At 38.9% G+C, this 19,950-nt stretch overlaps 2 protein-coding genes across 9 annotated transcripts in view; one reads left to right on the top strand and one right to left on the bottom strand.

Moving 5' to 3' along the window:
• The window catches only part of CMSS1 (cms1 ribosomal small subunit homolog), a 382,078-nt gene that overhangs the window by 93,483 nt on the left and 268,645 nt on the right, over positions 1-19,950 (bottom strand). The window lies entirely within an intron of this gene.
• FILIP1L (filamin A interacting protein 1 like) overlaps positions 1-19,950 on the top strand; it is a 304,769-nt gene that overhangs the window by 25,431 nt on the left and 259,388 nt on the right. The gene's annotated exons all lie outside the window — the stretch shown is intronic.

Genomic DNA, 19,950 nt, shown 5'->3' on the forward strand with positions numbered 1-19,950 from the left:
ATGTGCAACATGCCCTGGCTCTGGTGGACACAGGAGCTGAATGCTCATTGATTTATGGTGAACCTGAGCAGTTTCCTGGGACCCCTGCAGTTATAGATTTATACAAGGGTGGGGCTGCCAGAGTGAAGCAAGTCCAAATCCTGTTGGGAATAGGGTATCTAATACTGCTTATGACGTTATGCTTATTTCTGATTCTCTTATAGACAAATGTGGCATTATTGCAAGAGGTTTTGGGTCTTTTAGGCTACTGAGAGTATTTATCCTATGCTTGGCACAAATTCTGAAGCCCTAATGCCATTTTGTATGAAAGGGTATCAGATGAGGCTGATTGAAACATATGAAATTTCCTTTGCTGCTACAAAGTGGGCATCAAGGCTGTTCAGACTTTGAGTGTGATAGACCTATCAAGGCCTTGTGAGCTGGATGTTCATGTGACTGTAGGATAGCTATGGTTGGAGTACCTAGCAGTAGCTTGAATGAACTTGCCAACCCACTAGATTCTGGTCACAACTCTGAGAAGTAGCACAGGCCATTTGCCACTGGCATCCCTAGGAAATGATGAAGCAGACGAATTAGCTCAGGGCAGAAAAAAATGTGGGCTGTAGCCCATTGGTGGGGCCTGCCTTTGACCTTTGAAGAAGTCAGCAGAGCCCAGCAAGAGTGCACTGTGTGCTCTAAAAGGGACCTACACCAAGTCCCACAGCAAACTGGAGACTCTGTTCAATGGATGTGGCCTTGGATGTTTCAACACATGGACCAGTGTGATGGCTGGCCCTCCTAGCACCTTGGGGACAAGGCCTGGAAGCTGGCCTCCTGTGTATTCCTGGCCCCCAAAGATCCTGGTAGTATACCCTAAATTGCTGGAAGGTAAAAGCATCTTACCAGGGAGTTTTATCTTTATGACCAGTGCATATTCTTCCAGTAGCATTATATATAGACCCCTCAGTAATCCCCACAGAGAGAGGTAAAGGCATGGTACACTAGACCTGGAGAGGACCCCCTTTCTGTCACTTTCCTATCACAGGACTACTTTCTTGCATGCATCCTACCTGATGGACAAGATCTGCCTATGTTGGTGTCACTACAACATGAGTCTTACCACCCTTAAGGTTCATCTTCTCTAATGTTGATGTGAATTGGGCACACACCCTAGCAAAAACTGAGGCTTGCTGGGTGAGCACGGAAAATGCAAGTCATGAACTCATCTGAGTAGAACTGGTTTGAATACAGCTGGAATGATCACTTGCTGGCAATCAGCCTCCTCAAAATTGAGGATTATCATAATTTCTGTTGTTATCTGTACTATAATTTTCATTGTTATCAGTATACTGTTGTAGCCTCTGTTGCTGTTGTGGAATCTGGTTGCAGTGCTCCAGCTTTCTCACACAGGGTCCATCGCAGAAGACTGAGGGAGTGTAGATTGTGAGGCGAGAATCCTGGAGGGGTGGAGTGTAAGGAAAATGGAAGTTCCTATGGCCAGGATCCTCACCTAACCCTGATACACTTGCCCACTGTGCACATGCAGTGCTCGCAGGTGCAGGCTTGTGCACATGTTGCAGTGAGCTATTACTGACTCCATATAAAGAGCTCAGCGCAGTGCTCTGGGGAGTTCTGCAAGTTCTGTGGAGAGGCCCGGAGGCAGAGACCAGGATATCCCAGATGTGGATGAGATTCTAGTACTTGACTTGCCACTAGGAGAATAAAGTCAGGTATAAACCCTTTGACCCCAAGAACATTCTGCTACAATTTTTTGTCTCACTGAATCCAGAGTGAAGTTGCCCAGGGCTGAAACCCTCAGGCAAGACACCCAGGATGGTCTGCAAGGCTTTGGAAAGACAAGCTGGTAATGCAGAGAAAGAGTCAAGGCAGGGGATCATGGAATAGCTTTAAAACCTACCATCCTTAGAGGCCTTGGGCAAGTCATGCATCTCTGTGGCCTGTCTTGCTCTGAAAAGCTATGACTCAGAAAATCAGAGGTGGAACAGCTGTTTCCAAATTGATTTAAAAATGTTACAAGGTAGAGAAATAACCTTCCTTGAAAAACCACGATCAGCATGACTGAATCGCATGCTTACATTTCCAGCTGCACTCTTCCAAAAAGGTGTTTTCAATTATTTTCAGTGAGCTAATGCTCCCTTGACTATCTTAAAGACTTAAAAGAGCAGGACAATTAAATTTGAATCTTGAAGAAACAATAGCTAACAGCTGAACACTGGACTCAGGCTGACAAAGATGCCTGGAGCTTTATTAGAAGTGGTACTTACAGAGGGCTCCACAGGCCAGGGAGTCACTGCCTGGAGCAAGTCCTCCTTGGGAGGAGCTCCACTGGGGCCACTATGAGACAGAATAGTGGAGCAAAGAGCTCAAAGAAAATGTGAATGATGTGGCTACAGGAATGCCTACCTCTATTAAGAGAAAAACTGGCTGGTTTGGAGTAGCGTGAGGTAAGGGAGATACGTGTGACTTCTATTCTCCCTGGATTTTGTTTACAATTGGGAGATTTTAGAGGTCACTGAATTCAATTCCTACATTTCATGGTTGAGGAAGCATAAAATGAAAGACTAGCTGACTTGTCCTAGGTCAGCTAGCCAGCTAGTAAGTAGGTGGCAAGATGGAGACTGGACCCCAGCTGTTTTTACTGCACATACTACTTAAAAAGCCTGTCCAAATCTTCCTCAATTATGCACTAGACATCTTCTCTTCCAGATTACTAAGTAACAATGAATTCTTTATATGGATGCTTAATGAAATTGGTATTTATATTACTTCTGTAAAGAAGTATTTTTTTCCCTCAAAGGTAAGATATAAATGAATGATTTGGCCATACAATACCATATAAACAACCATAGTGAAGAATGCTTAATTCCACTCTGTTAAACTAAAGCATGATGATTTTAGAAATGTTTCCTGCTTTTTCTGCTTCTTGCATGGTGTAAGACTTTGACCTAAAGGTAAATGCAGGAAAAATCTTTATAACTCCATTTCTACTTTTAGTTAAGTTAAACTAAAGTTGAGTAAATTTCCTGGATGGTTAAGATTATGGGTATGCATGTTAACAGTATTAGGACAATGTGACTGAAGCCTAATAAATAAAATATTTCCTGTATGGCAAATACAGATAGAAAACTGGAAAGCAAATCAATAAAATCATTAAATTTCTTTAAGCCACTGAAAATGAGGGTTAGATATTAGAATTATTAACAAAGTAGCTATGTCTAGATGCCTAACATTAACTATATTAAATTTTTAAATCTGGGATATTTTAGTGGCAGGAAATGGATAAAATAGTCCTTGATGGTGCTTTCTAATACTGATGCTTTACAGAGCAGAGGTGAGAAACTACCTTATTTCATCAAAGGTTATTTTCACTCAAGAGTGTCAACCATGATTGATTTATGCACATGTGAACAGTGATGTACTGGTGTTTTTAAAAAGTCTGAGTTAGAGGCAATCAATCAGTCAATCAAGTTTAAATAAAAAATGGAGGAAAAAGACCGAGTTTAATAACTACTACCTAGAGAAAAGAAACTGGTTCTACATTGGAATGAATTAAGGCATTTAAAAAGCAGATGAAGAAGCACATGGAGAAGACAGAGAAAAATAGGAAGAACAAGAAATTGTAGGACAAAAGGACAGGAAGACAAGCCAGGATTACAAAGAGAAACAGGAGACTAGTGGGAACAATGAGGAAAGAAAGAGAAGAGAAAACACTAGAGGGAGAGAGAAAGAGAAGCACAAGATATCCACGTAAGACTTTGGGGGAAATGCTGTATTTCAACTGTTGTGAAAATATAACCATTTTTGCAGCTCTTTATTATGAATTACCAATGTATAAAATACTTATTTTCCTCAAATGTTAATATTTTTGGTATGTGTAAGGGGATGGATTAGGTTTTAAAAATCTAATTTGAAACCAAAAAGGTACCTGCTTGTGTATGAGCTTTGCCTTGATATATTTCCTTTGATAATAAGAACTTACTTCACTGCATTATTTTTAATTTTGGGGCCCTCATTCCACAAGGTCTGAAGGGTGTACTGAAAACCTATGCTAATTTCAGATATGAAACTATTTTTCCATATCAAATCAAGCTTTTAATTTAATTAAGAGATATTCAAGGAACATATATAGTGAAAACCTCTCTTCACTGCCTATTCCATCTGAACAAGCTCTCAAATTTAACTTTACGAACCTATAGGAAAACTTTTCAAAATTTCCAGTTGACAACAGGAGAAAATCTTTGTGATATTGGGTTTGGTAAAGATTTCTTAGATAGATACCAAACGCACAATCCATAAAAAAACACTGATAAACTGGACTTCATCAAAATTAAAAACCTCTTCATAAGAGACATTGTTAGGAGCAGGAAAAGGCAAGCCACAGACTGGGGAAAAATATATTTGCAAATCATGTATCTGAAAAAGACTTCTATTCAGAATATATAAAAAAATCCCAAAACTCAAAAATAGGAAAACAATGCAATTTAAAAAACAGGCAAAAGATATGAACAGATATTTCACTAAAGGAATGGATGGATAACATAGATAACAAGTAAGTACATGAAAAGATGCTCTACACATCATTAATCATTAGGGAAATGCAAATTAAAACCACAATGAGATAAGGATAAGAATAGCTAAAAGAATGGCTAAAAAAACAAAAACCAATCAAAAAAATACTGACAATATCAAGTGTTGATGAAGATATGGAACAACTGGCATTCTCATGCACTGCCTGTGGGAATGCAAAATAGTACAGCAGCTTTGGAAAACAGTTTGGAAAATGTTAACTATACAGTTAAAATAAAATGTAGTCATCTCACTCCTAGAGAAACACCCCAGATAAATAAAGTTCTATTTACTTAAAAATCTGCCTATGAACATTTACAGTAGTTTTACGGGAAACAACCCAAATATCCTTTAACTGGTGAGTGGATCAGCAAACTGTGGTACATCTATATGATGGAATATTACACAGCAGCAGAAAGGAGTAAACTATCGGTACACACAACAATTTGGATGGCTTTCAAGTACACTATGCTAGTTGGAAGAAACCGGAATAAACATGCTATTCATATGACATACAGGAAATGGTGCAATTAGAGGAGGAGAAAACAAAGTAATTGCCAGGGGCTGAAAATAAGGAGAGGGATTAATTTTAAAAAGCCAGCATGAGGGAATTTCTGGGGGTGATGGGAATGTTCTATATTTTAATTGTGATAGTTACACAACTGTATGCAGTGGTCTAAACAGAACTCAACACAAAAAATGAATTTTACTGTATGTAAATTTTTTAAACTGAGGAAAAAAGGGTTGGTCATTGCAAATGCCATTGCTCTCAACTCTCCAATGATTTTTATTAAAAAATTTAAGAGGTTTTACACTAAATGGTTGCAATGATCCATGGGAATAGACATTATATTTTGGACTTTAGCCTGGTAGGTAATAATTTTTTAAAAAAATTTAGAAGTTAAATTTTTAAAGATGTATCGTCTGTGTCCCTTTCACTGATGGTGCTGACAGTGACTTCAAATTATTTTGCTAATTAGTTGAAGAGGTTAACTTCTTGAGACAGAATAAAATGAAGCAGCTTGTGGCAGGTCAAAGATTTCCTACCACTGCCAATAAGGAAATGCAACTATGCTATGTGCTTTATGCAGGTTTGCTGTAGTGTACTTTTATTACCTGGGGAAACCAAACGTCAAGTTTAGCTCTCTAACACAAATCATATTTTATCCAAATGCAGTTGTACTTTTGAACTATAGCAGCCATTTGATTAACTTGTCCAATGACTAAACTGATGACCCTCTACATTAAATGTGTAACCTTTATACCAAAGAATCTAACCTACAGGCAAATTATCCATTAAAATCCAACTAGGGAGTACGTTACTGTTCATGAAAACGTAACCACATTTGCTCCAGGTGGTGGAGGTCTCCAGAGAAGCACTGAATGAATAAAAGACATATGTAATTTATTTGACCACTTAGGAAGGGGGTCATCAACATGCATAGCTCTGCTTCTCAGGCGACAGACAAAAATGACAGAACACTAAGGTGGCTGAAGAATACTTGAGAAACATTTCAGTTGGAGGAAAAGTACTTAGTTCCCTCATGAGAGTTGGAAAGCTTGTTTGAAGATGTTATATGCTCATATCTTAGGACTGTGCTGACATGAAGGATGGAAAAGCGGTTTTGGTGATATGAGAGGAAGAAATAAGAACATTTTGCTACTGAGACAAAAGGGGAGAGAAATTGTGGATTGGCATGCATTTTCAAGAAATTACAAGGAGCTGAGAAAAAGCATAGCCACAAATGGGCAACATATGTATAAAAAGACTGCTATATGGTAGAAATCAGTCATTTTTCCCTAAATGAGGAAACATTGTAAGAAATGAATTCTTACAGGAAGAGGGAAGACACAAAACACCGGCCATGTTGGTGTGAAATACTCTCATTAATTTATAGTCGCACAGTGTAGTAAAATAAGCTGTCCCAAAATATCAGTGTTCTCTTTAGGCACATGGTTATCAACTCTGCCTGCACAGTAGAAATTACCTTAAACACTTTTAAAGCATTTCCATGCCCCATGATTTAGTTCCATTAATCAGGGTTGTGTCCAGGCATCAGTAGTTTTAAAGTTCCTCTTGTGATTCTACTGGGTAACCAGGGCTATGAACTACTGCTGTAGAGAATGATTTGGTTAGGAGGATCAGCTGTTACCTTCAACCACACATATACATTTAGAAGTGTGCCACAAAAAGTGTGCCAACAAACTCAACAGAAAAATCTGTAGCTAAAGAGATGGACATGGAATGAATTTCTACATTATGAAATAATTCCTGGATTAATCCCTTGAAAGTAGTCCTTTAAATAGTGGCTACCTTATAATTTGCTAATTTGATGCTAAACTGGGGTTAACTGAGGCTAGGTATTTTAGCAGTCATACTCCACCTAGATTATCAAAAGGGAAGAGAAAGCACTCCTGAGATGGTAATATGAGCCTACTGTAAACTATTATTTGCTTTATAAATATTCAGCTTTCATCTGACATTTTAGGAACATATCTGAGTGAGAAAAATGAAGTCCACCTGTATATCCACATGCTTTGCTTATATGTGAAGATTTCTCTAACTTGTGATTTTATGGTCAAATCCCTTGCACATATAGAGTGAAACCACAGCAGTTTCTGTTTGTGAAGCTCTCCCGAACAGACAAAGCTACCATAAAGTTCTTACTTCCTATAATATCATGTTGTCTTCCAGTTTTTAGTGGGTGCTTCCTTTAAAGAAATCTTTGGAAAGCTTCACTAACTCTGAGTTTTTCTATATATCTCAAAGTGAGCCCAAAATGTGCATCTGTGCACACACTGTATCAAAATTCATATTTAGATTAAATTAACAAGTTAGGTCGACCTGGGCTTATAAATATTTGCCTACTTTTAAGTGTGTACCATGAAAAAAATCTCTATCCAATGTGGTAGTGAAAAATAGCAGGTAGGAACCTATTAGGGCCTTTTTAGATAAGCCATTGTCTTGACAATGGATTTCAGCCCTGGGCAAGTTTGCTATGGATTCAATGTGACCAAAGAAATTGACAGCAAAACATTCTTGGGGTGAAAGGGTTATACTCAACTTTATTTCCAGGTGGCAGGTCAGTCACTAAAATCCCGTTCACTCAGAGCGAGTCTGCATGCAGCAAGCTGGTCTCTGCCTCTGGGCCTCTCTGTCTGCACAGCTGTCCTCTGGGCCCCTCTGTCCGCACAGCCGTCCTCCAGGCCTCTCTGCCTGCACAGTCGTCCCACACAGCCGTCCTCTGGGCCTCTCTGCACAGTCGTCCCACACAGCTGTCCTCTGGGCCTCTCTGCACAGTCATCCCGCACAGCCATCCTCTGGGCTTCCCTACACAGTTGTCCCGCACAGCCGTCCTCTGGGCCTCTCTGCAGTCGTCCCGCACAGCCGTCCTCTGGGCCTCCCTGCACAGTTGTCCCGCACAGCTGTCCTCTGGGCCTCTCTGCACAGTCATCCTGCACAGCTGTCCTCTGGGCCTCTGTCCTCAGTGCTGCCACCACTCCAGCCTCTGCTCTGCTCTCCTGCAGCCTTGCAGCCCTGCCACCGTGTTGCGTGCAGAGCACTGGTTAGAGCTCTTTATATAGAGCCAACAGCAATGTATTGCCCACAGGTGTGCAGTGAGCTAGTCACCCAAGGCCAGGTGAGAATCCTGGCCACAGGAACTCTCATTTTATCCATAGCCATTTAAAGGGTTGGCATTAAAACTACTTATACATGTGCATGAAATAACAATATGAAGCTTTTGGTTATCTGGGGTACACATGCAAAATCTAGAAGCCTAGATATGTAGCAAACGAGGTGGGTCTCACATTCCAAGGTTTTGCTTTAAAATTGAGTACCTTTCTGTTGGTGTGAAGGTAGTAGGCTAGAGTCCTAATGCAAGCATTATTATTATTATTATTTTATGAAAAGAAGAAATAATACAAATTACCAATGAATTGGTGAGATGATCTTTCTAAAAACAGTTGTCAACTTTGGACTATTTAATTTTTACTTTTATGATTATGCTCATGACCCTAATAGTCTAATCAAAAGCTACTGTTAAACATCTATGGCAAGAATAAAAATTGAAAACATAATTCAGTTAAGACCAATTATTCTAGGGCTTTTTAAAATACGACAGTAAATGTAGATCTCATATTTCAAAGGAGATAAAGAAGCATGCTTTTAAGCAAATAATACTTTCTTAGCAAAATCAAATCAGGCAGGGAATAAAGGTCACTGTGATTATGATCGTCTAAAACAATGATTTTCAAATTCTGTGTGTGTCAGAATCACCTGGAGAGCTTGTTAAAATATTGATTTCCGGGTCTCACCCTCAGAATTTCTGGGATTGAAGCCACAAATGTTCATCTTTGAAAGGTTCTCAGGTGGCACTAATGTTGTGCTCAAGGCAACCTACTTGGAAGAAACATACTTTGAGAACTGCTCACTTAAATGCTGGCAATTAACTAGTTGGTAAGGATTAGAAACAAAGTTGCTACAGGTTCAAGCACTCCTGAGATTCAATAACATTTCTTTCTGTGAACTCATTTTCTAGATGACTTTGACCCTGTCAGGTGCTGACTGCCAACATGTCTGACTCTGAACAATAAAATCCACGCATAACTTTTTAGAGTTTTAAATTGCTTCTAAAGAATTGAAATCTCATAAATACAGCTAGTCAAATGTATATGTTATAAATTACTAGATTAAATTTGAACTTTTCTAGACATTAAATAAAACCACAAGAGCAAAACTTCTCCATTTATTCTTCTTTCAAAATCACAGCAAGCCAATTCTATAGATCACGGAATGCACAATAGGTCATTTTCACAAAATAAACCACAGGGGATGAATTATCTCTTCATCCTAGATGGTCTCTTAAGTCAACAAGGGTTAAGTCTATCATGCTGACAAGCAGATTTTGTGATATTTATGGACCTCACAGAACAGAAACATGTAACAAATTTAAGCAAGGGTCTAAGAAAATGGGTATGTTTGTGTGGTATTTATGAAGTCTCTCTAAAGAAAACTTGTTGGAGTTTGACTATAACTAAAGAGTGGCTACCCTGGGGGACTCTGTTTCCCAGTGCATCCTTCTTCTGACCGGACACATGGATGCCATGCTGCTGTAAAGGGCCTTCATAGCTGGCTAATGCTTCACCCAGATACTATGGGCCATTTTCTCCAACACATTTCTGGAAATGAGTAATATCTTACTGAGAGAAGAAAATAAAACCCACTATCTAATTACCAGCTTTAAACTATCAGTTTAATTAATGAGTTCTCTCATTTGCAATGATAAAAAAATATTTTCCCCCCTAACAGTACAGAAGAGTTCCTTTCAGTTTTTGCTATATTTGTAAATTCTTGTCTATGAGTTAAGTAGTACTTACTTTTCACATGTTCAATTTCAGTCAAACTGAATAAATTCTATTCTATGAATTCTACTTTATGCAGCATACTTTATTCTATATGACTCCTTAGTTTAACAATGTTTTTGGCTTGTTGTAAACAACAATGAAAAATTAAAAAGCTCTTGTATTTTGCAACCCCATTCCAATGATTCAGTATAACTGTCTACAAGTATGCCATCCCTGTATAATCACATTTACAGAACATTCATAGTGTTTTCTCAAAGATGGAGGGGAATATTACAAGATATTGGCAGTTCTCTTTATGCCATGCCTCCTACTCTAAAATAGTGGCTCTGAACTGGAGGCTCTGAATGTCTCTGGGGGACATTTGGCAACATTTGGAGACATTTTCAATTGTCAAAGTGGGAGGGTGTTACTGGCATCTGGTGGACAGAGGCCAGCGATGCTGCTAAACATAGTACATTGCATAGAACAGCCCCCTTCCCCCCAATAAGATCTATCCAGCACAAACTGTCATTAGTGTGGCTGCTTAGAGACAATATTTGTAATAAATAAAAAGATGTGACATAACATAGTAACATATTGAGTTTGACCATCCTGGTAAACATTCTATGGTTTTCTTGTGTTATTGTATATAAAAAAACCACTTTTTAGAGAACTTTTTGTGATGGTCATGCAAGTAAAATCAAACTACACTGGCATGTAGGCTTCAAGGAGGCAACAATTAGGGTACAGAGCTACAAAAAGATCTCAGCCCCAAACTAAGGGAACTTCATGAGAGCTGTTAATTGCTAGGCTACCAATAGAGAGATCTTTCTACATAAATATCATAGAAAATAAGGGGTGCAGAGTATAATCAGACTCTTTTAGGAGGCTGGCATTGAGAAATAAGATTGAAGTCTGCCCAAGGGTATGACATTGGGCTTTCAAAGAATATTGTTAGGTTTCCAAGGACATAAATTAACCATTAGTATATCTGCTGGATAATAATAACAAATGGTGATACATAACCTGTTTTACATGAAAGGTGACCCACTATTCTCAATCTTTATTGCTGACAAAAAAGAGAAAGTCTTGAATTATATCAGTGTAGATTAAGATTAGGTAGAAGACAGGCAGAGATTATGAAAAATATCCAATTGTAAACTGTACTAAAGAATCTTCATCTCTTGAAATGTTAAGATCTGGAGATGGACTCTTGGGTAGCTTAGGGGAGAGAAGATTATGGACCATGGGAATGGTCTGGAGTCCTGCATGTTTTTTCTAAAATTAGGGAGCACCAACTGAGGGGCTAGAATATAAGCAAGATTAATGGATATAACATTGCTTATTGACAGTGCCTAGAACAATGTCTTCCTCACACAAGATGCTGGATAGACATTTTTTAAATAAATAAGTGAAGAATGGCAGAAATATTTGACTCTATCTTTTACAAACAAAGACCTAAACCAATTTATATTCTGAACTCATACTTTAGGACAGCAGTACGAGCCAGTTTCAAATGGATTGCTTTGGTAACCATAGTAGGAAAGCATACATTCGTGTCCCAAAATAGGACCAAGCAAGAAAATTCAGTCCATGCCTTATTTGGCTAATAAGCTGAAAAGTGATAACATTCCATATCTAATCTCAGGCCTTCAGCTCCAAAACAAATAAAGAACTGGCTGATATTGCCCAAGAAATGACATTGATTCTAATTATTCATGAACCCATATACTGTCTCCCTGCCATCTCAACTGCTTCTTGCTAATGGGGAAACAGGACATGGCACTTACCTTTCAAACCTTACCAGTTTCAGCCTTTCTAGGATGGTATTACAAGATCTAAATTGGATTTCTCAAAATGTGGTCCACAAATTGCCTCTATCTGTATTATGCACAGTACGAAATTCAGATTTCCTGAGCTCCACCCCTCTCACTACAGAACTGGAATTGTCCAGCGGTACTTCCAGGAAACTGCATTCTAACACGTTCCCTGGGGGATTGTGAGGAAACCTTTAAAGGAATAGTCTGCTCAGGGAGAGTTAGAACCCTAGAGTTATAAAAACGTTTTTTTCCCCTCTCTTTTATGACAGCGTTAGGAATAGTGGCTAGCTTATTTCAGCAAAAGGATGTGATAAAGTTAAAAATGGCTGTGCAAGACCAAGGTTGATACTGTTAATTTTTTGATGCATTTAATTTCCTACTCAGTGAATTCTAAGCAAGAGATAGTGTAAAATGGCAATAGCCCTCCCAATCTGGACTTTACGATGGAATTAATTTTTTTCTGAAATGTGAATATAGGTTATCAATGTTTTGGGAATTCATATACCATATAAAATAACAACCCACAATGAAGGGAAAAATCACTAGGATTTGCAAGACTGCTCTCATTCTACACCCTTAAAAGAGTTTTAATAACCATAAGTGATGTTGGCTGTATTTATTAAAAAATAAAAAATCTCCCTTTTGCTGACAATGATTAAATAGTTTTTGTGATTCTTCATGAATTACAAAATAAATTCTTCTACAAAGTGAATACATAAATATCACTTCGACTGCAACCAAAGACACAAAGAACTTCAAATGAACTATTCATACGATCAGTCAGTCAACAAGTCTTACCTAAGCAGCTATGTGGTAAATTAAAAATGACCACACCTTTTTTGCCATCCATCCTGTCACGTGGTGTTGGCTATTTCCTCTCCCTTTGGATCTAAGCTGGCCTTGTAACTGCTTTGACCAACAGAAATTGTCAGAAATGACCCTGTGCCACTTCATGGTGTAACTCAGCCTTAAAATGGCCTCAGCCTTTCACTTTTGCATTCTGGGAAGCCAGTTACCATGCTGTATAGTTCGCTTTAGGCTGCTGGATGCTGAGAGGACCACGGAGAGAGGCCTTGGAAGATGAGGGGCCATTCAGTACATTTCATCCTCGATGGCCTCTCAGCTGAATGCTGACATGAGAAACTGTGGCCACACCATGTGGAGGAGAAGAGCCTCTTAGCTGAGCCCAGTCAATAAATAATAAATTGTTGTTTTAAAGCACTATGTTCTGGAGTGGTTTGTTATACAGCAACAGAGAGCTAGAACTGCTATATATTTTATTAATCTCTGTTCTAAGTCTTACAACTAAGACAGAGAAAAATGTAGACAGAGTTTCTATATTTGCTCTTGATTTGATTGACTGTTGACTAAAATACAAGTAGACTGATATTAAAGATTGTATTTTTGGAGGGCATTTCATTTCAATAAGAACTGTTATTTTCACTCATATACTTGGAATCTTTGAAAAGGTAATTTATCTTCTCTTTCTTTAGTTGTTGCAAATGAGAAGTAGGACTAAATATATAACCACCAATAAAATGTTTGTATCCTAAAATAATGAGATGAAATTGTTATTAAACCAGTATGTATTGTTATTTTTTTAAAAAGCCCAATTCTAAGTTATAAATAGAATAACAACACTGTTAGTTTAATTAAAATCTTTTAGCTGGTTCTTCCACTATTGACATTCTATCTTACAGTTTGAATAAATAAAATCAGGTCTCCCCAATCCCTATTTTAATGATTCCTTATTATTATTATTATTAAAAAAAATCCTTAGTATTCTTAATGAGCTTACTTCATTCTGAGTTATTTACATTCCAAGTCAACTCTTGGGGATGAAGGTTATCTTGCAATTCTTTTATCTGGAATGTTCTTCTTCTTTCTTCTCCACTTACCCAAGTCCTCTTTATCTTAAATACACACTGCCTTGCATTAACGTTTTGTGCTATAAACTCCTTGAAGGCTGAATCCAGCCATGCCCTAGTAGCTGTACTACTTGCTGTTTAACGGCTTCTATTTTTCAATTTGGTTGCTGTACTGAAACACTCTAAGAGAGGTGCAAATATTTCTGCTTCTCAGACTGTGAGAGAGAGAGAGACAACTCTGGGCTTCTTCTCAGTCTCCTTCTTAAAAATACTATACTTCACGTTTGGGAGTTCACACAGACAACGGCAGAGTGCCTTTGCATGATGGTGTATGGTTACTTGGAACCTACAAACAATGTGTGAATGTCTGGTCTTCCCAAGATCTTTGCATGTCAAGTAAAAGCTATCCCAGCATCCACTCTTCTTTCAAAGGATAAAAACTTCAAAACACAGCTGTCTATGACCTTGAGACCTAACCAGAATTTGCAAACAAGCTTATGAAAGTGTTCCCTGGACAGCCTTGTACTGAAAGGCCTAAGTAAATGAGTTTTGATTTCTCCTGGAGAACAGCAAAGGGCCTTCTGGGAAGAGGAGTCTCCTGTCTGCACCATAATGAAAAGCACCCTTGCCTGTATTATATCCCTAACTGTACAGGACACAATGCAGGGCAAGAAACAACAGCAGAGCTGTAAAACAGTAAGTCTGCATAATGCCTCAGCTGCATAATGATCTCATTAAACAACTTTATTAATGATCTTAAGACTTGAGTAGACATTACATTAGTAAGTTCCTCAGATGGCACTAAATGTGGAAATAGGAGGGACAGAGGCGAGGCCAAATAATATTAAGGGATCTGTGGAGACTAGAAATATGAATAGTAAAGTACATCATTGGTACAGCCTGGCAAAATAGAATGAAATACAAGCATCCAAGAAACAAGTAAAAAACTCCGAAGATTGACATTCACTAGATATAACTGGAAAAGCATTCAAAAGTAACTGGATAGATACTGTAACCCACAGAATAGATAGGATTTTTCAATGTAAAAGAAGAGCAAAGCATAAAGTCTATGTAAGTCAAGCTGCCCTTCAGACATTTTGATCAAATGCTGACACTGGTTTAAAAAATATAAAAAAGGTGAGTAGAAACAACTCAGTTCTTGGTTCCAAGAGTGTGAACATGTGGACTTTTGCTTTGGACTTAAACAGTCTTTTAGAAAGACAAAATGTACCTGAGAGCAGATGAAAAGTGAATTTACAGGAAAATCAGACTGCAGAAAGCCACGGAGTTGAAAGAAGACTAATGTTCACAGAATTTTAGACGAGGGATCTTAGAGATAATTTAGTTTGGGGTCTAAGTGGGGTTTGAGAGCCACTTAACCTAGAACCGCCTGGAGAAATGAAGATTTCTGAACTCCTCCTCAGCCCCCCAGGATCCCAATATCCAAGAAGGAGTGGCCTGAGAAGCCTGCAGAGTTTAAGGGCCTCTTTCTATAGATAAGGAAACTGAGGCCCAGAGAGATAAAATGCCCAAGGTCAGGCACTAATAAGTCCCAGTTCCTGGTCTGAGGCTATTACCACTCTGGGATGAATGTCTCCCCAAATCTATAAATTGCCCTTATTATGATACTGCATAATTTTTCCAAGAATTTAATTCAGATTCTAGGTGTTGATTCATTTAATTTTGGGGTAATAAGGGAAGATGAAAGAAAACAGAGAACAAAGATTGGGGTAGGAAGTAGGAAGGGAGTACTCAGGCAGGCAGGAGCAGGAGTCAGAAATGACTGACTAGCCTCTGATTAAGATGACGTATTATCTACTTAGGTAAAGTTAAGATATCATCTGAACAGAAAGGCCTTTAGTCCACTCCACTGCTCCTCCACCTCATCCCTAAAAAAACATATTCTTAGAAGAAAAAAGACTGAGAGAAACTGGCCCTGAAAGGAACCTGAGGTTAGTGAGTGGGCTTAGCTTCATCCCATGGGCCATGTCCAAGTTCATCTTGAAAGAGGGGCCAGGAGGTTTGACGAATGGCTACGCCTACTTCTGAATTTGCCATCTTGGAAGAGATGTATGTAAGGTGACTAAATGGAAATGTCCCCTCTGGGCCACCACATAGGGATGGCACTGTGGTGATCCACACTCCAAATCCTGAATTATTTCTAAATACACAGTGCCACGTAAAGTAGAGGAAGAACCGCAAGACAAGATATTTTCCTATAGTTTCTCATCTCTCACCAACTTATCTTTTTAACAACTCAAGAACTGCTGGCCAGGGTTTTAAAGAAATTAAACCAAACCTCTCATCTTCCTACACCCATAATCATGTGAGAGTTTTAAAATTCCACCACTTTTTAGATTCCTTGATTCATAATGGCTTTTAACTTCTGTTTTCTTTCATTTTTGACTATCAGGAAAATAAATGATTTTAAAAAGTATAATAAAACTTCCATAAAAATGGAACTTAGAAAGGAAGAGAAGTTCAAAGAATAAAGTTTGGTCCTTCCAACACATAATCTTAATAAAAAATGTGGTATCTCTGCCTCATTATCCAAGCCTTGTGCTCCTATAGGATGAAGCACATAGGGATGAGAAGCAGGTTGTGGCGTGTCTCTTCACCTGTTTCCCTGGCAGTGATTTTCATCTTCCGGATAGTTATTTCTTATCAATAGAAGCCTGTTATTTGAAAGGCAATCATGTAGCATTGATAAGGCCTCTTTTAGCAAGAGTTGGCCTCGGAGTGTTGCAGGCTGGCCATTTCCCGTTTGAACACTTCCTAGTCCTGTAATGGGAATCTGGGTTTGCCCCAAAGGCAAGCCAAAACAAAGGAAAACTCACATGGGTCATACAATAAGCCATGAAAAAATATAATAGGTTAAAATAGTCTTATTAAGTACAGCTTTATTAAAAAAATCATTATTATGAAAGAGAATCTATGTTTGACATGCATAGAAACTCAGGTAATTTTTTGAAAAAGGAATTGGGAACTGAACTTCAGAAAAGGGTATTTCTAAAGCACAGTTTTTACTGGCTTTCAGAATAAAGAAAGCTCATTTCATTACATTTACCAAACTTACTGGCTATAGAATGGACTTGCAAGAGGATTTCTGGGACATGATAAAAGATCCATAAAGAAGAGTGGAAGGAAGATTATGCATTTAAGTTACATTTAGAGTACAAAAGGCCTCTGGAAAACAGATTCCAAACAGCAAGTCAACACAATGGAAGAAGGCCCCTAATTCCTTACAAAGTCACAACACAGACATCTCGTCTGTTCTGGGGGCAGGGAGCATATTTCAGTAGCAGAAATCTCTGCTTTGCATTTCGGAGCAGCCTTGGGAAAGCAGAAAAGAGCTCTCCACAGTCTGCCTGGAGGGCCCAGGGGGGCTTTCCAATTTAGAGCTCTGGTACTCTTCTGCAGGATAAACAGCTCTGGATTCTTCTTTAATGACAACAGCGTATCAGCTCCTTTTGAGGTTACAGCATACATAAACAGGATCTGCCTCATATTTTCCACTTGCGGAGAGGGAATGCATAAAAAGAAAAGCCCCCACAAACCTTTCCCTACAGTTAACTGTGGAAGACTATTGCTTACAAGACTGTAAAAAGGAAAGGAGAACCAGTGTGCAAAATGTCCCCAAAAGGAAACAGGATAACCATTGCTTCCTCTGTGTAAGAGAACATTAGCAGGCAACCCAGGAGGAGGAAGGTAATGCTGAACTCCAGGGTTTTAAAAGAAAAAGGTCACAGACTTCAGAAGAGTGAGTGAGTAGAAAGGGTTCTTAATAAAGTCTTCCTGGTGCCAAAACCTACAGAGGTATCCAAAGGGAGGTCTTGCCCAACATATGCCCTGGTCTTTGAATGTTAAAGTGGATGTTGGCTGTCAAATTATTAGGGAGACCAGCAGGCTCTATCCAAGGATTGGGGTAGGAAGTAGGAAGGGAGTACTCAGGCAGGCAGGAGCAGGAGTCAGAAATGACTGACTAGCCTCTGATTAAGATGACGTATTATCTACTTAGGTAAAGTTAAGATATCATCTGAACAGAAAGGCCTTTAGTCCACTCCACTGCTCCTCCACCTCATCCCTAAAAAAACATATTCTTAGAAGAAAAAAGACTGAGAGAAACTGGCCCTGAAAGGAACCTGAGGTTAGTGAGTGGGCTTAAATCCCTTGATGGATTTAAAATGATTAAGATTTTAAATGGTTAAGATTGGGGACCTTTAATTCAGAGTTTAATGCCACTGCTTTGTCCTAAAATATGGTCCATGCAACTCTCAAGACAGCGTTAAGTCCAATTTGCTAATCTGGAAGGGTGACAATCCTAAGGCCACCAGAGATGACAGTCTTATGGGGGCATGTGCTATTAGCTTGCCACAAGGGAAGACTGGTCCTATAAACCTCTGCAGTTAAGAGTTCTCTGTATTTCACTTCCAGTCTGTTGATCAAGATACCAAATTATCAAAATGTAATTAACTGATATGCAAAGACTCCCTGAATTCCCCTGATTGATAGGTCATTGGTTGGGTGCCTAGTGTGAACCGTAGGAGCTTTAATCCCCACTGCAGGTTGAAAGCTGTCATGGAGACTCTTCAGGAGGAAAACTGAGAGCTGGCGGCAGCTAACAGGAAAAGAGAACAGGGCAGGAAGAAATGACAAGAGTTCAAGTCAGGAGGGAAAGCAAGACATAGATAGGGGAGGAATAGCCTTGGCCAGGAAAAGGCAGTTTTGAAGCAGGGTGAGAGAAAGGCATGAGCAAGGACCAAGAGAGATCTGTCTGGGGTCGGACTCCAGGACACAGATGGGAGCTGGCTCTCACTGGAATCAGGAGTACAGGAGACTCATAACCTTGGTCTTCTCTTGTATCATGTCTTCCAACTAAGTTTTAGGGGGCGGATTTGGGAAGAGGACACAGTGCCCCCTTGGACTACTTTTCTCGGGTGGGGGCCAGGCTACAGCAAGATGGAAGAGGCTGACAGTCTTAGTGAGGAAGGAACATCTACTGAGGAAGTTCCCCACAGGAAACAGGAGGTCAGAACAGATCTTCTTGATCTGTAAGTTTTGCCATCATATCTAGCTAGTTGTATATCCAAATGCAGGCTTTCATTAAAAGATGGAGTGGGTGAGAGAAAATCAGGATAAAATCTTATTTTTTCCTCCTACTACCCCAACATAAATTGATAGTGATGTCTGAAAGAACGGCAATTACAGGGACTTGACCAAAAAATGAAGTTTGGAAATGCCAGTGCAACCAATAAAAAGAGTAACTTCTCTTTAAAAATAAAGCTTTTTTTAATTAAAAAAGTATTACATGGGAGAGAGTTTAATAAAGAAAATCACACACAGAGAAAACCATAATATTGCTGATGTGAAATCTTTACTCATAGGCAACTTTTGATGGGTATGGGGCAGCATCTTATTATAACCCCATAGACTCTCTTAACTTGGCACAAAGTTAATCTGTAAATTGCATACCTTGCAATGAACTTAGGCTGAAGCTTAAACTGATTATGAGAGTAGAGCAACATTAGTTAAAACTCTAGTCCTAAGAAAAAACAGAGTATTCAAAATCAGCCTTAGTGTGAAAATGTGTTTTTCATTCACTGGTTAGAAGCCAGAGTACAATCATTTCCAAAGTCTCTTAGCTGTTCTACTCTTTACTATATTGTTTTAGTATCAGGGTGATCAGCTTCCCTCAAAAACCACAAGGGAGAAACAGTGAGTGGGAACCTTGGGAGTTTCATCACACACCTCTCCGCATCTCCCCGATGCAAAAATTAATTTCAGTCAATGTCCTAGAGCAATATTCACTGCTTCTCACATTAATGGGATGCAGATCCACACTCTGGCCATAAAAGGGGTGAGCAAACAGAGCATCTAGTGTTAGCCGTTTGGTAACAATTATCCAAAGTCATGGCCTCTCTTCTGTATAGCTTACGGTAATGCCATGTGTGCATCCATAATGAAATGCCATTAATTTTTAATGTGTGAGTTTTCTATTTGAGGATCAGGAGTTAAGAATTGTGTTATTAGGACTTCAGAAGTGAGAAGGAAAAAAAATGAGAAAAATCTCTCATGTACCATACACTTGAATTTCTCTACCAAATCAGATTTTTTTTTAAGTTTGATGAAATGAGCTGAATTCCTTTACAGTATTAGAGCCTTCTGTATCTCATGCCCAGGGCAGATATCACCTCTCTTTCTTACGGCAAATCCACAATTTCTCCTTATACCCTCACAAATGGGCTGGTTCCCCCACTCTCCTTTGCCAATTCTGAAATGTCTGGCAGAAAAGAGATCTGTCAAAACAGGTTACTTGTATTTTTATTGGTTCCTCCAGACCATGACGACAT

This window comes from Manis javanica, chromosome 3 (assembly GCF_040802235.1).
Source record: "Manis javanica isolate MJ-LG chromosome 3, MJ_LKY, whole genome shotgun sequence".
Classification (NCBI taxonomy): Eukaryota; Metazoa; Chordata; class Mammalia; order Pholidota; family Manidae; genus Manis; species Manis javanica.